Source organism: Pseudopodoces humilis, chromosome 13 (genome assembly GCF_049639895.1).
Source record: "Pseudopodoces humilis isolate 2021_Gansu_Grassland_sample_001 chromosome 13, ASM4963989v1, whole genome shotgun sequence".
NCBI classification, from domain to species: Eukaryota; Metazoa; Chordata; class Aves; order Passeriformes; family Paridae; genus Pseudopodoces; species Pseudopodoces humilis.
Genome location: NC_142212.1, coordinates 20,871,111 through 20,885,905, shown reverse-complemented (window position 1 = coordinate 20,885,905; position 14,795 = coordinate 20,871,111). Strand labels below are relative to the sequence as shown.

At 43.9% G+C, this 14,795-nt stretch overlaps 1 protein-coding gene and 1 long non-coding RNA gene across 8 annotated transcripts in view; one reads left to right on the top strand and one right to left on the bottom strand.

Annotated features, from left to right (window-relative positions):
- Window positions 1–248: 248 nt before the first annotated feature.
- Window positions 249–1,213, bottom strand: LOC148183255 (uncharacterized). The gene is made up of 2 exons (XR_015773637.1): window positions 1,077–1,213; window positions 249–453 (listed from the first exon to the last, which is right to left on the bottom strand). It is a non-coding gene; the product is annotated as an uncharacterized LOC148183255 (long non-coding RNA).
- A 238-nt stretch (window positions 1,214–1,451) lies between these two features.
- Window positions 1,452–14,795, top strand: part of TMCC1 (transmembrane and coiled-coil domain family 1) — a 77,487-nt gene continuing 64,143 nt past the window's right edge. For 5 of the 7 annotated variants that reach the window (XM_014251761.2, XM_088061755.1, XM_014251762.2 and 2 more), the window contains exons 1-2: window positions 1,452–1,525; window positions 5,062–5,308. The gene's annotated coding sequence lies outside the window, so the exon portion shown is untranslated. Of the gene's footprint in view, window positions 1,612–1,757; window positions 2,240–5,061; window positions 5,309–14,795 lie in introns of those variants that run through there. The other 2 variants (XM_014251759.2, XM_014251760.2) reach the window with 2 other exon arrangements.

Genomic DNA, 14,795 nt, shown 5'->3' with positions numbered 1-14,795 from the left:
CCGTTCCCTGCCCGGTCCCAGCCCGGTCCCAGCCCGTTGCACTCCCGTTCCCTGCCCGGTCCCAGCCCGGTCCCAGCCGCCCTCAGCTGGCCGAGGCGCTGCTGTTCCCTGCCGGACGGACCTGCGGGGCTCCTCCCGGGCTGTCCCCCGTGCCAAGCTCTGCCCTTTGCTCAGCCTACACGAGCGCTGGGTAGAAGAAGGAGATTGCATGTAGTCTGCTCACGCTCCGTGTAGTAACTATGCCTTACCAAGGGGAAAAGCTGCCCAGGGTTTCATTCCAGTTCTCTGCACAACACCGGGAATCCACGGCAGTCCAGTCACAGAACAAGGACAAGTGTGCTGCTGCACACAGAGAAGTTGTGCAGATCAGCTGTGGGGCCCAGGTGCTCCTTGCTGATGTTGAGCATTATGCTGGGCTGGACCTGTGCCCTCTGAGCCTCGGGTGCTTTGTACCTGGACATTTGAGAAAGGTGTTTTTATTACAGCACTTCCATCTGCAGTGGGGCTGATCATATTTACTTACCTCAAGAGCAATGATATGAGGCTGACTTTATTGGAAATGCCACATGAAAAAGACTAAATTTTTATTACTATTTGTGTTCATTGCTTTTATTAACTTCTTTGGCTGCATTGGAGCAGTTACAAGAGACAGAGCATCTTGCAAATGGAAGTGTATTTTTCATTATATTGTTGAATTACACCATTATCTAGAGAGTAAAGTGCATCCTTCAAGTTACAATGAGCTGTAATTTCATTGAAGGTTCCCTAGGATTTCCAGACCATGAGAGCAAAGCTACAGAAATTCAGTCACAGGAGTCAGAAAATTAAATGACAGCCCTTTTAATACTCAACTGGGAAAATGCTATTGCTCTGAGATACCTCAGGCTGGAGTGTCTGCTGTGGTGGAAATGCATGTGTTTTACCTTTTAAGGATATTTCAAGCCATAGTAACTATTCAAAGCCAACCCTAGCATGACTATATCCTTTCTTCCTCCTTTGACACAAAGGTCAGAGCCAAGGGTATTTGGCAGTGGGAGTTGGTGGCTTTAGACAGGGTTGAAGGGGTCGTGACTCACGTGCGGGGGTCACATCCGTGCGGGGGTGTCGGTGTCTCATGGCGAGGAGCCACAAAAGGGAGCTCACTCGTGGCTGCGCCATGGCTGTTCCCGAAGGGGCCGGGCCCAACGGGAAGGGGAGACGGACTGGGCGAGCAGAGAAAAGCCGTGTTCGGAAGTGCGAGGAGAGCCCGGCACCGCAGCAGAGACCGAGAGCCGCCCGGAGCGCCCCCCGCGGGCGGGAACGGGAGCGGGAGCGAGCGCAACCCCGCCCAGCCCTCACGTGACCACGGCATCATTGCTGGGGGAGGCCCCTACGCGCATGCGCGCTGGAGGGGGCGTGGCCTCCCGCAGGGCCCTCCCCCGCAGGTGACGGCACGGCGCGCGCCCGGCCACGCCCCACGTGCGACGTCACGCGGCCGGGCCGGGCGGGGGCGGCGCGCGGGGATGGAGCGGCCGCCGCTCGGCCGGTGAGTGACCGACGGACCGCGACCGGGAACGGAGAGGGAACGGGATCGGGAGCAGGGAGGGAGAACATTCGGAGCCGCGGGACGGGGTGAGGGGACCCCGCCGGACCGGCCCCGGGTGCGCCCGTCGCGAGCGCTTCGCCCGTCCCCACACCCGCAGCTCGGCCGCGCTGTCTCTCGTCGCCGCCGCTCCTGCGGCCGGTTTAGGACCCTCTGGCCGGTTCGCGGCCCCGCCGGCCCGCTCGCCCGTTCCGGGCCGTCGTTCGGGGCGCAGGGCCCGGGCTGCGCGGGGCTATGTCGTGGCCCTTGCCGTGGCCCCCGCTGTCCTCCCCACAGCCCCCCCGGCCCCTCCCGGGGGCGGCCCCACGCACGTGTGGCCGGTGCGGGGGTTCGCGAGGCACCGCCGCCGCCCGCGAGCTGATTTAGGGGTTACTGAGGCGTGTATTCGCTTCACCGATTCCTACTCGCCTTGGCTGTCTTTGATGAGATCGTTAAAACACGAATTATTTCATGGCGAGGTCAAGAATTTGCCGGCTTAAAATCAGATGGTCAGTGACAGGCCTTTAAAGAAAAGGAGCAGCTTCGAAGGTTTACGAGTGCCAAAATTCACGAGACTTGGAGCTGATGCTGTGACGTGTGTGCAGCTGCTGTCACTGGTGACACAGAAGTACCTGGTGTGCATTAGTGACAAATGCAGTGGCCAGCAAAACTCCCATGGTGGGTGGAAGCATCTCTTTAACTGGAAAACTCCATCAATAGGGAAAGCTAATGAGGCTTCTTGGTGGGTAGTAGCTGTAAAAGTCTGAACTGAAGGCACAAAGATCTGAGTGGAAAGGCTAGGGGAGGAGGAGAAAGAAGAGAGTAATGTAACTCCCACTGCATCAGTAAACGGTGTCCATCATCCACAAACATTAAAATCAGGTGTTTCTGCAGGTTGGAACCCCTTAGTAACAGTCCAGGCTGCTGGTGTGGTCACTGAAATAGTGATGCCTTGACCTGAGCCAGTGCCACTGGGTCTTCCTCAGCCCGGGGAGGGAGTGCTGCTGTCCCTGATGCTCACCAGTGACTGTCTTACTCAAGATTTACTTGTGGCAGGTGACTTGATGTTTGATCATGGTCCTTCTCTAAGGGTAAATTCTTCATCCATCTGGAGGTGTCTGGAGGCAAGGAAAGACTAGGGAGTACCCACTGGAAGGGCTGTTTGTGTCTTGGTGCCAAGGGGCAACTATTCCTTCTCTTGTCTGGGGTCAGTGGGGCTCCCCAGCTTGCAAGATTTGTGCTGCTTAGTAACTCCTCAGCCACACCAGTTTCTGGCACCAAATGAACAAATTTGTTGGAGCTTTGTATCCACTGTGTCTAGTTCTGTTGCTTGATAAACCCACCCAGCTGGTCTGGAAGCTATCCAAAACATGGAAGCAAATTGAAAATGGAGAAAGATCTACTTTGTGTGGAATTTGCTTTAGAAATAAATTGGAACTTCAGGTTCCATAAAGTTTGGGGTTTTCCCCCTCTATTTACCACATAAAAGTTGCTGAGTTTGGTTTTCTGAGCAGTTGTGTGTCATGGTTTAGCTGTCTTGCATCTTATTTAATCATGGCTGAAGTTCCTGTAATTAAAACCTACGTCTAATTCAGATACAAGGTAGAAATCATTGGAAGTCTACAGGTTTTGTTTCCGTGTGTTTAGAGAGGTGCATTCTGCAGGAAATGGCTCGTATCTAGCAAGTCAGCTCCTCCACTGCTTGGGTGAATGGCCTGTGCCTGACTGTGAGCCAGCAACTGTTGCTGCACTGGAGTCAGGCAAACCTCATGTTAGTGTTTCCTCTGGTCTTTCTGAGAATTGTTTTTTGAAGCATTCAAAAAAACTTGGTGTTATAATACCTTGGGCTTGATTTCTAGGAATTTTTGCTTAGAGCTCTGGGGGAGGAGTCTTCCCTGTCCACTGGCTTTCCCAGCACATTTACTGGTATGGCGTGTTCTCTTCAGGTGGGTCTGTAGCTATCTGTCAGTGAGAGCTGGGCTTTGGCACCTGGATTCACCAAGTGCAAGGTGTTCCTCAGGTGAGCTGGCCAGTTGGCTGCCTCTTGATAGACCTGGAGTCTCCTCACCCTGAAGTACAGGGAGTGGTTTTCACTGTGCCTGTCCCCTAAGGCCTGGTGAAGGCTGGTTGCTGTGGCACGCTGAATGCTGCTCAGCACAGAAGTTATGCACTCTCTGTGAGGGCTGGAGCTCCCAGGGACTTGTGTAACCTGTCTGGGGCCAGGAACAGGGTGGTGTCTCAGTAGCCAGACTTGTTAAAGTGGTTTGTAGGCAATGAGCCCTGGGTGGCCCAGGTGACATCCAGAGGTCCCTTCCAAGGTCAGCAAATCTGTGAGCTCAGCACAGTGTTTTCTAGAGGATAAACTGGCATCTCTGGGAAAGAGTGAAGATGGCTGAATGAAATGGAATGTGAAGGCGGGAGGCTAGACTTGCATTGTCTGCACTTCTAGAACCATAGTATTCAGCTATGATTAAATGCTTAAAATACTTAACTCCCCTAAGTTAGTAAGCAGTGGAGACCCTGGATATTGTCACAGAACAGTGAGCTGATTCTTTGGGCTTGAATTTAAGCTCCAAATTCTCAAAATTGTTCTTCCAGCCAAGTGTGTTAAGGAAAAAGGAAAGACGGAAACAAGCAATTGTGTGGACTTAAACATGTTTTTGCAAAATTTAATGTCTTAATACTTTCAGCAGCATTTTATGGTAATGCAGGTCTATTTGACGCTTTATAGAGAAGAATCTTACTCATGTACCAAAAATACAAAACACTTCTATCAAAATAAAATTGAGAACTTCGATTTGGAAGCTAGATCTGACACACCATGTGAAATGTAAACACAGAACAGAAAGTCTCTGCCCCAAAGAAGTTTACATTTTATTAACTTAATTGAGAAGTTCAGAAGTTTGCCACCACTCCTGAATGTTTACGCTATGCAGGTACTCCCCAAGCATGTACTTTATGTGCATGCTGGGTTGGGGCTTCCATCACACTCTGTGTGGGTCCTCAATTTGGACAGCGGCTTAATCCTTTAGTCTGATGCTGGTCACACAAGCACTCCTGTGGGAAAATACCCAGTGATTATCAAGGCATTTGGTGAGCTGGGAAGGTTTGTCTGAATCAGGGCAATCCGTGATGTGATGTAGTGTTGCATGCTCTGATATGATCGAACATTTGAATGCTTAGAGGATTTCCCTCCTTGAGATAATTTATTGGGTTAAAGTAGTCAGAATATGAGGTAACTTCAGAGGCTGCTTCTTACTTATTTTAAATTTAATATAAATATAAAAATTATTTTATTTAATATTATAATAATTATAATAATATTTAAAATAGAATATAAAATAAATATTATTATTTATTTTAAATATGTCAAAGCTAGCAGAAACCCAGTATTTCAAATGAGTTAATTATTTCCTCTGAAGGGGACCCTGAGTATGTGTGCTGTTTTATTGTTTATCAGATATTAATGGTGTTTCTTTTATGCTTGTTAATTTTGGCAGGTCTTTCTCCTCTACAAAGAAGCTTTGTTGCCAAGATTTACTCTGAAAGTGACCTACAGTACTGACTGCAGATGTCTGCAAATGTAGAAGCTGATAAATCATATCTTCTTCCCTCCCCTGACTTTCCTGTTTCCTGTGGAATTTATACTTCTAAATTTTTTTAAAGTTAGACGTCTGTTGATGACATTTGGATTACAACTGTGACCATATCTATGCAAAGAGATGAGCTACCCTGAGTAATTTTGAGGTATGTATGCCTGCTATGACTTAGAATACATGGAAAGGAAAGGCCATCTGGTTAGGGCAAAGAAAGCTCTAGGTGTACATATTCTAGATTTAGGCTGATGTGCACCATTTTGCATGGTTTTAGCAGTAGAGTATACACGTACACAGTGAGGCTGTAGGAGCACCAGAATACGCAGCTGGCATTGTATGGAGGGTGACCTTGGTTGAACATGCTGTGGGAGTACTCAAAAGATTGTCTTGAGAAAAGCTGCATTCACTGCTCACCCATTAAGTTCCTAAATACCACCATGGTATGCAGAAATTTTCTTCTTTGAGGTATGTGACAGACATATAGTAGTCATTGAAATGTGCCTGGGAGACTGTGGTGGTTGCTCTATTTGCTTAGATAATGCACTCACATGAAGTTACAAAGTACTTGCCTTGAATTGGGAGACATCTGGAATGAAGGTTAGGAAAGAAGGATATTTTGCTTGCCTTCCTGTGCACAGGTGCTGGCACAGTGGTCTCTGTTCCCAGAAAGGATCAGTCTTGTTACACAATATGCCTGTGATGTACAAGAGTAGCAGAGCTAGGTGGGATTTGCCTTGTTGCTGTGTGGGTTTGTCCCTCCCAGGTAACAAGAGATGGACAACCTTGGCTATTTCTGTGGCATAGAAAGACACCAGCATGCACAGTTGTATTTTTCTGGAGGCTTTAGTTTTCCATACATATTCCTGGAATAAACCTGGAATGCGGAAGCTGGCTAACTGCCTCTGTATGGGCTTAGAGGAGGCCAGTGTTCACTGATAACATCTGTTCCTTCTGTAAAGTACTTGGACGCAGTTATCCCTTCTGTGATGTAGATGCCAATGTTCCAGGGCAATGGTGGTCTTGTCAGTTAATGGTGGGTTACAGTGAAAGGCAGCCAAACACACACCTCTCTGGCTTCCAGAAGAGATGTTCATTAGTGGGTTTTGTTTAAAAAGGAAAAGTAATTCTGCTGAAAGTAGCTACCTGACTGAATTGTTCATCATGCCACATTGCTGCTATACAGGATGTATTTAGCAGACAGCACACGTGCTTTTGTTGATAAGCTCCAGTGATTCAGGCTGAGATGATACTGGAGGGACACAGATCTGACCTACCTCCCTGTCTGGCTTAAAACAGCCTGATGGTGTTCCTGTAACAGGAAGGCATGCCATGTTGCATGCATGCATGCATGGGCCATGTTGCAGTGCTAGTGTGAACTATGATGGGTAGTGAAGTGCTGTGTTTGGGAAGGGGATCCCTTACATGCGCTGAAGGAATTCCTCCATCATTTGCCTGCAAGCAGAGCTGGGGGTAGGGATTGGCATCTTGGTGAGATTCTCTGTTACAAGTGGGTAGAAGTTGGTGCAGCATACTTTAAATGTGTTTCTCAGTCTGCCTGGGCAGTGTTATTTGGCTGTGACAATGTGCAAAAGTAGCATTGGGCACATAAGGAGGAGCATTATTTCCTGTAAGCTGCTTTCATGGAAAGTGTAGGAACACACCAGGAGTGGTTTGCTGAACTTCCTGTTGCCACCTTAGTGGTGCTTTATGCAGTGTACCAGGGATGTGGATTCTGTAACCCAACTTGGTGCATTTTTTTTTTGTTGCATATAAATAAGTTATGATCTCTGTAATCCTATGAATTAATAATACACATTTCCAAAAAAAGCTGCCATTCTGTGAAAATAGAACAATTCCTGCAGTATCTCTGAATACCTGTAAGAATACATAGATTTCATGTCTCCCTGAGTGTATATCCCTAACCACATTATTATTCTTTGTTTCCTTAACAGTAAGATGTAGGTAAGACCTACCTTTGTAAAACATTCAGTTTCATGAAAAACCTAAGTGTTGCAGTTTAATTATTAAAACTCATGTAATTAAAAGTGTATACTAAAGTGTGGAGTGACAAGGCGATTGAGTATAAGATAAAGTTTTCTTTTGATGTAAAGAAGTGGTCTGAAAGGTGAAAATGTGTATATTAGAGAACATTGCATTAAAACTGCTCTACAGGGTGTCTAAAAAGTTCAAGGAGCATTAAAGGATGCTGCAGTGTTGATGAATGGTACTGCCTTTAATTCAGCTGGTGGGATGGGTTATGATAGGAAGTTTGTAGATACCTACTTAGTTTCTTCAGGCATAAATTTAGCAAATTTCAGTATATTTTGGATTTGTGTGAGCTGATGGTGTCCTTAACAAATCCCATAGTGGCCTTTGTACTGAAGCTGTTGGCTATTACTTTCCTGTAAGCCAGTTGCCGTGGTGATTATCCTGAGGGCAAATAAATGTGTTTTTCATGATTCCCAGTTATACTAGTTTTGAGCAAAAGGACTGTGGCCTTTTCTGGGATCACTGGAAGTGCTGCACCCTTAGCACTCCATGTTTGTAAATCACTGCCCGCTGAACAAGCATCTCACGTTTTAGTGGATCATGGTCATAAGGGGTCGGTGTCACTTGTCTGTGAGAAACAGTGAGTGTCCTTGCTGTGATCCTGAGGTTGAATAGCAGTTAAAATGGGAGAAATGAGCAAAGAGTGACTTTGGGTCAGAATCTGTTAAGACTGAACTTAGCCCATTCAGGTGGCTGACTGACTAGTAAGGCAAAAGCTCTGTTGGTGAAAGCCAGTCCCTCCAAGGTGCGTGGGGCTGTGGTCCTTCCCTGTGCTGGCTTTCAGCTGGGGTAGCCTCTAGCTCTGGTTGCTACGGATTAATATTCAGTGTTTTGTGGAGGAAGATACTCTGTATATGTGAGCCTTTGCATAACAGACTAACTTGGTTAAGTTTGACTGCTTGGGCTGCAGAGCACCTGCAGGGAAGAGCAGAGAGGGAGGTGTATGAGTGGCTGCTTGCTGCTCTGCAGAGCAGTTCCTGTGCTGGTCATGCTTTTCCTGTGGGAATTAGTTCTCAGCTGGTTTGTTGTGCTGAAAGGTTTGGTTCTGGTTTACCAAAGTCCTTTAAATGCTTCAGGTGCAATTCTAGTCTGTGGGAGAAGTACTGGGTCCAGTACTATACAGTCTCTTGATTAATAACATATTAACAAGGCCAGGTGAAGAATTTTGTAGGTGATGCGAGATGGGAAGTTGATAGACCTGATGAACCTGTTGCCATTTAGAGGCATCTGGGTAGGCTTGAGGAATAGGCAGGCAGGAACCTCACAAGGTTCAACAAAGGGAAACAGGAAATTCTGCACCTGGGGAGGACCCACCCTGTGTAGCTGGTGTTTTATAACTGCCCTTGTATCTGTACTGGGGGCCTGACCAGCTGCAAAGCTGCTCTGCAGCAAGGAAACAGGTGTTCTGGCAGAAACCCAAGTTGCACAACAGCTCTGTAAGGAGCCATTAATTTGGGTCTTGGTTTTGGCTCTGATCATAAGCCTGCACCTTCTCAGTGGTAACTGAAATTCAGCCTTATTTCAAATAAGACTGCTCCCTTTTTGTGCTGCTTTGGGTAAAGATTTGTGGATTTTTTTTTTTATGTGGACTCTGCCATGAATGTGGGAGGAAACATTCTGATTTTGGCTGAGGTTTTAAATGCATGACTACTTGATTCCCATTGGCAACAAAGTAGTCAAGCCCAATTTCTTTATACCAAATTACTGTCTCTGTGCAGCTGGATGTGGAGGTGGATATTGAAGAGCAGCATATTTGTGAGTGGCTGCTTTGCTGTGCTGTGTTTGTGCAGTTTGTGAGTGTCTCTAAAATGCATTATAAAATCTAATAGAAGAAAAGGACTGTAGATGTGCATCAGTACTTTTATTGCAGAGGTCCAAAAAGTGAGCAAAGCAAGGAATTCACAAGTCTCTGTGGTAGAAGATGGATGGCTAACACAGGTCCTGTTCCAAGTGGTGTTGCTCTGAGGGGATAGAGTGTTGTGGCTGTGCTGGGCTGGTTCCTTGGCACCTGAAAAGAGGCCTGGCAGCATGTCTGTGTGCTGCAGGGCAGGTGTCCATGGCTCTGCTCACACAGTGTCTGTGAGATACACAGGCCAGGCTGATGATGTTCCTGCCCGTTAGGGTACATAGCATTGCAGTTATAGTGTTCCTTGTCTCAAGCTCTGCTTGAACCTGCCTGGGACTGGGAGAAGTGGGTGTAATGAGTCGAGTCAAAACACCTTATGCACATCTGTTGACCGCTGATAACAGATTTTTGACACTGAGAGCAGGTAAGGAGGTATGGATGGGGTAGTCTTACTGATAGGTCCTCCCAGCCTCCTGCAAGTGCTGACTGAAGGGCTTCAAGCAGTGTTTGATAGGCAACCCAAACGTCTTGTTTGTAGTCCTGCAGGGAGTAATGTGCTAATGCTCGATTAGAAAAGGCCATGGAAACAAACCAACCCCAGATTAAGGCCACTACCATTATAATAACACAATTTTTTAAGAGTCTCACTTAAGTAAAAGCTCCCTAGGCTATCAGTCTTGAAGAAGGATCAGGAGGGAGAGTTTTCTTCTGAAGAGCAGGATGAAGCTGTCAGTGGTTGAACAGCATAAATGGTTGGAACATTAATAGTGACTATTGACTTCTGGTTGGAATTTGTCTTGCCAGATTTGTGTCACGTTTTAAACAATACCGAGAAAAAAAGAGCTGGTTTTGAGTCATCAGGGGGAGTATTTTACCACTCTGTGCTAGGTTAGTTCTACTTTCTTCTTTCACTGTAAAGTCATTGTAAATATGATACTTTCCAAAATTCAGGGCTAAGAGGACATGTTAAAATCACACATAGCGTGGGGTGTGGGTTGGTGGTAGATGATATCTTTCTTTACAAGCCTGCTAATTTAACTTGTTTTAACCTCCTTACAACTGCAAGCCTGGAATAAACCTTTGTTTTAGAACCAGTTGTTAAATCCTGCCAGCTTCTCTGCTGGCATTATCACAGATAATTCTGCTAGGAGTGAAAATGAGAGGCCATCTCTTATTTTCTTTGTATTGCTAGCATCTTGGAAGTCTCTCTTTAATGCCAGAAATAGCTGTAGTATAACCTTTTGTCTTCCCTTGGAAGTGGATTGAAAATACCTGTATTTTCACTTTGTGGTTCTCCTGTTTCTGACATTTGAGCCAGCTTTGACACACAGAAAGTGGCAGTGTCTCTTGGCAGACAGGCAGTGAGGAGATAAGAGCAGCTTTGATCTCTCCCTGCCATCCCTTCCTCTCCTGGACAGATCCTGCCAAAATTCTTGGCGTGGCCTAGTATTGTTGCATATTTCCAGAGACTAAAGAATCAGATCCAGATAATGCAAATGTTAATAGGAAAAGTCAATAGTAAGAGTGCAACTGACCACAAAATATTTGAGATGTGTCAAGGAATTAAATCCATTCTTTGTCGAAGACCAGACCCATTGTTTTGAATATTTGCTTAACACTTCTTCAGTCTTTTCCTTTAGGGATGGTAGTTTCTCTGCAAAATGCATTATTTGAACTGTGGAAGTGAAGTCACTTGTATTCTGATGAGTCCTTGCTGAAGCTCACGTGAATTCCTGTTTCTGTAGCTGTTGTGGCCATAGCATCAGATTGGAGGTTTTTGAGAACACCATTTTGGAGTAATTGCGTACTCTGTATACTTCCTCTCTCTAATCTTATCCCAAAGTTGTTATAACTGGGTCTGTGGTCAGATTTGTCCCTCAGTCCTGTCTTCCTTCAAATAAGAGAAGATATTTTTGTATTGGTTCATATCACAGCCCTAGAAATATCTGTGCCCACAAAAGCTAAAATGGGATGCTGTGCTGTGGTTCTGAAAGTGTGCCCCGTGGGACAAAAGAGGTTGGAAATTCCTTAAATTGCTATTTCTGTTGTACTTCTTGTATTGGAAAGGACATCTTCAGATCTCTGCTTGGACTGTGGCTGGGAATGTCTCTTCAGTGTTCTCATTGAAGCCCTGAGTTCAGAGTGTGCACTTGACTTGTTTGTAGAACATGTAAATATGGGTGCAACTTTTTTCTCTTCTGCAAAAAGCAGAGATGTTTTTGAGGAAATGCTGCTGTTTGCTTAGCTTCAATTTGGTTTTGGAGAAGAGTAGGTGAGGATGTCACTTTTCTGAAATAGGCCACTAAATTAAGTGGAAGTGTCAACTGTCGACCCTCTCATGGCAGACCAGGCAGTTTTGAATTGCAGGTTTGCTCTCAAGCCTAGTAGAGCAGACTGTCTTTATAATAACTCTTTGTCCATTTTGTTTTTCTTCTAAAATCCCTGCAGACTGCATTTTTAGTGTTGTCTTCCAACTTTTAAGTATGTTCACAAAAAATTTTCACGAAAATGTATATATGATGTATGTAATTGTCAATGTCAACTAATCAGAAGACTCTAGTTATTTCTTTAACATTCATTTAGCTTTCTTGAAGCACTGGTTTTATTAATTTGATGGAAAATAGCCTATATGTAGCCTTTTCCAGGAAATAAGGAAAGAATATTGTTAAGTGGTTTGAGGAGGTTCCAGTTATACTGCTGTTCATGGTTCATAAATGAATCTGAAGGTAGTAACAGGAGAATTCATGGAAGTATAACTAACCTTTTAAGAGTAAATTTTAAGTTTGTTTCTCTGCTGTTAAAGTATCACATAACCTTTAGGCAGCTTCTTGATGTTTCTGTGGGGGGCTTTTTCACCTGAAAACTAGGGAAATAATAGTAATTCAGCATAATGTAGGAGCATTCCAAGGGTGAATTCACAGACTGCTCACAGGTTATGGTAATATAATCCTAGAAATACATTATGTAGCTAAGGAATTAATTAAGAATGAAGCTCTGCTAAGCTAGGGAATCAGCAGCATTGCCCCACAGTCAGACTCCATGGCACACCAGCTCTAGATGCAGCAGAGCAGTTGGGAAGGGCTTCTGATAAATGGACAGGTCACCAGCTATAGAAATACAGCTGAAACGTTTTGCTTTGGTTTTCACATGAGGTTTTAACATATTGCAAACCCTGAATGATTTTGTATTGGTACGTCTGCATGGTTAGTAATTTTGGAGAAGTCTTGATCTTTACTTGATAGCTTTGATTCAAATAGTGTAACCACTGAATTGCTGAATGCTCAGAGAGGAGTGGAAAAGATGTCAGTGGCTATTGGTTGTACTGCAAAGCAGCAGAACCATTTCTGAGAACCAGTCACTCAGCTTTAAGCTGCTTTGAGTTATTACTCAAATAAACATGGAAAATAGGCTCATCTTTGATGTTGTCTGTGGTACTTAGATGTAAACTCCTAACTTTGCAGAAGAACCAGCAGTTTTTAGTCTACATTGACAGCAGCTGGCACACAATACTTCCCATAGGGCATCAGTAATGTAGAGGTTGCCCACAGGTGATACTGAAGGTACTCGAGTCTGATGTGGGTGTACTCAGGAAGATGTTTCTTAAAAAGAAATTGAAAGGAGAAAGGGATCTGTCACTCACTAATAGAATGTTTGGCATATGCTCTGTGAGTGACAATAAGTGAAGTTTTCTCTTATGTACAATATTATTATTTGAGCTTTCAGGAACATAAACTGTGTACATTAGTTCTGCTGGTCAGCAGTATTAAATACAAAGTTATAGGAAGGAACTGTTTCAACAGGATGTGGATATGAGAAGAGGCTGATGTTGAAAGATCACCTTCTGGTATGTCTGAGCATGCTGCCCTTGCACATGTGAACTATTAATGGATACAGTGGTAGAAATGGTGAACTCTTTTTGGTGTGCCAAAGCATAAAATCATCTGCTGATGAAGCCTTTGAAGTTGCTATTTGTTAATGTGTATGGGAAGGCATGGGAAAAAGTGACTCTCCCTCCCCACCCCTGCTCCAGAGAGGAGGAGGACAACTCTTAATGTCTGAGTGACCTCAAGGATCTGCTCTCACTCCTTTTTCCTTGTAACATACTCACCTCTAACAAACAAGTGCCTGGACTGTGTAGAGCTGTTTTAGGCTCGTGAGGATTTTAGGAGAAACATTTCATGTTTTGTATAGGATCAGACACAGTGCCATTTTTGTCCTTGAATATCTTAAAAATCATGTAATTCATACCTAAACAGATTGCCAGCCTTTTCTTTTAACAGCTCTCTCAGCCATACTCCCTTTTTGGTCTTTGTGTATCTATATGTCATGTTTGTGGTTTTTCTTTCGGACTTCAGTAAAATTCAAAAACATTTTCTTGGGTGAATTTTGGAGGAGGAGGATGAGGAAGAATTATGTATGTGAAACTGTAGGTACCTTTTCCATTAAAATTACTATTGTTTTCTGTTTTATTTTTGCCTGTGTTCTGCAATTTACCTAAGGTATTTGTATTTAATTATTTATTGTATGTCTTCTTCCATTCTGGCCCAAATTTTCCACTCAGACTTTTTCAAAATTGTCCTGTTGTAATAGCTGAATGTACACATTTCTCCACATATTGGGTAGTCATGTTACTATCCAGTTGTTTTCTTGAGTCAAATTACTTACTCTGTTACTGGTGTCTTCCTCCTTAAGTGTTTTCCAGATGACAGTTCCCTTGAATCTCACACCCATTCTGGTTTCTCATGAGTTCTTTTTTCTGATAGGATTAGCTGTCTCTCTAGCTTTCTCTCCTTATTTGCACTACTGAGCAATGATGTTTTTAAAATATCCTCCTTTGGATATAAATTACTTGCTGGGGTACCCAATTCCTGTAATAGGTGGTTTTCCAGTGTGTGACTGTTGCCTCTTTAGTCTTTCTTGCTGAACTGTTTGCCTGGATACAGATTCCATTTTGGGATGGGTTTCTGAAAATAATCTGGGATTTCTCAAACTAAGCTGGGCTACTTCTTAGTAAAAATGACTTCTGTTCTGAAACAACTGAAAAATGCTTTTCTTTTACCAAATAGGATGAGTGGGAAGCATCTTGTCCCTATGATCCCTGCTAACTGTGATAACAAGTCTTTAATGAGCTGTTAAATTGACCTGTTTATGGAATAAAAGAAATGTGAGGATTACATAGGTAATTTATTTCAGCATTGTTGTTAAGGGTTCATGGTGTTCAAATATTGCGTAAGTAAGAGGTATTTGAAATATTCTATGAAAATGCAGGATTTTTCCCATTTCCTTTCCTTGAAAATAATTTTTATTCCCTATTTCTGCAGTCCTGTACTCTTTGTTTCTTAAACAAGTACTTCAGCTGAAGATAAATTATCTCTGAACTGGTTTTCAATGGTAGCTTCAGAGTTTTCTTTGTTTACAAGGAACTGTGGTTTTGAAGGGAATTAATTAAGCTTATTAATTTAAAGTAAACATTCACATGAATAAAGTCTAACTAAAATCTGATGGGCTGAAATCTTTTTAGACTGATACTTGTCAAATTTTTTTAAATGTCTATGTTACAAAGTATTTGATAAAGAAATGCAAAAGAGTGGGAAGAATCCTCAGAAAAAAATTAAAGTCAAGATCATGTCTCTGCTTTGTAAATACCAGGAAGTGAAGGAATTTTTATTAGCCCTGTGCAATAGTTTCTCAAAGTCCAGAAGAAAATGGAGCTGCTGATAGAAAATTGGTGGTGTGTCAGTGA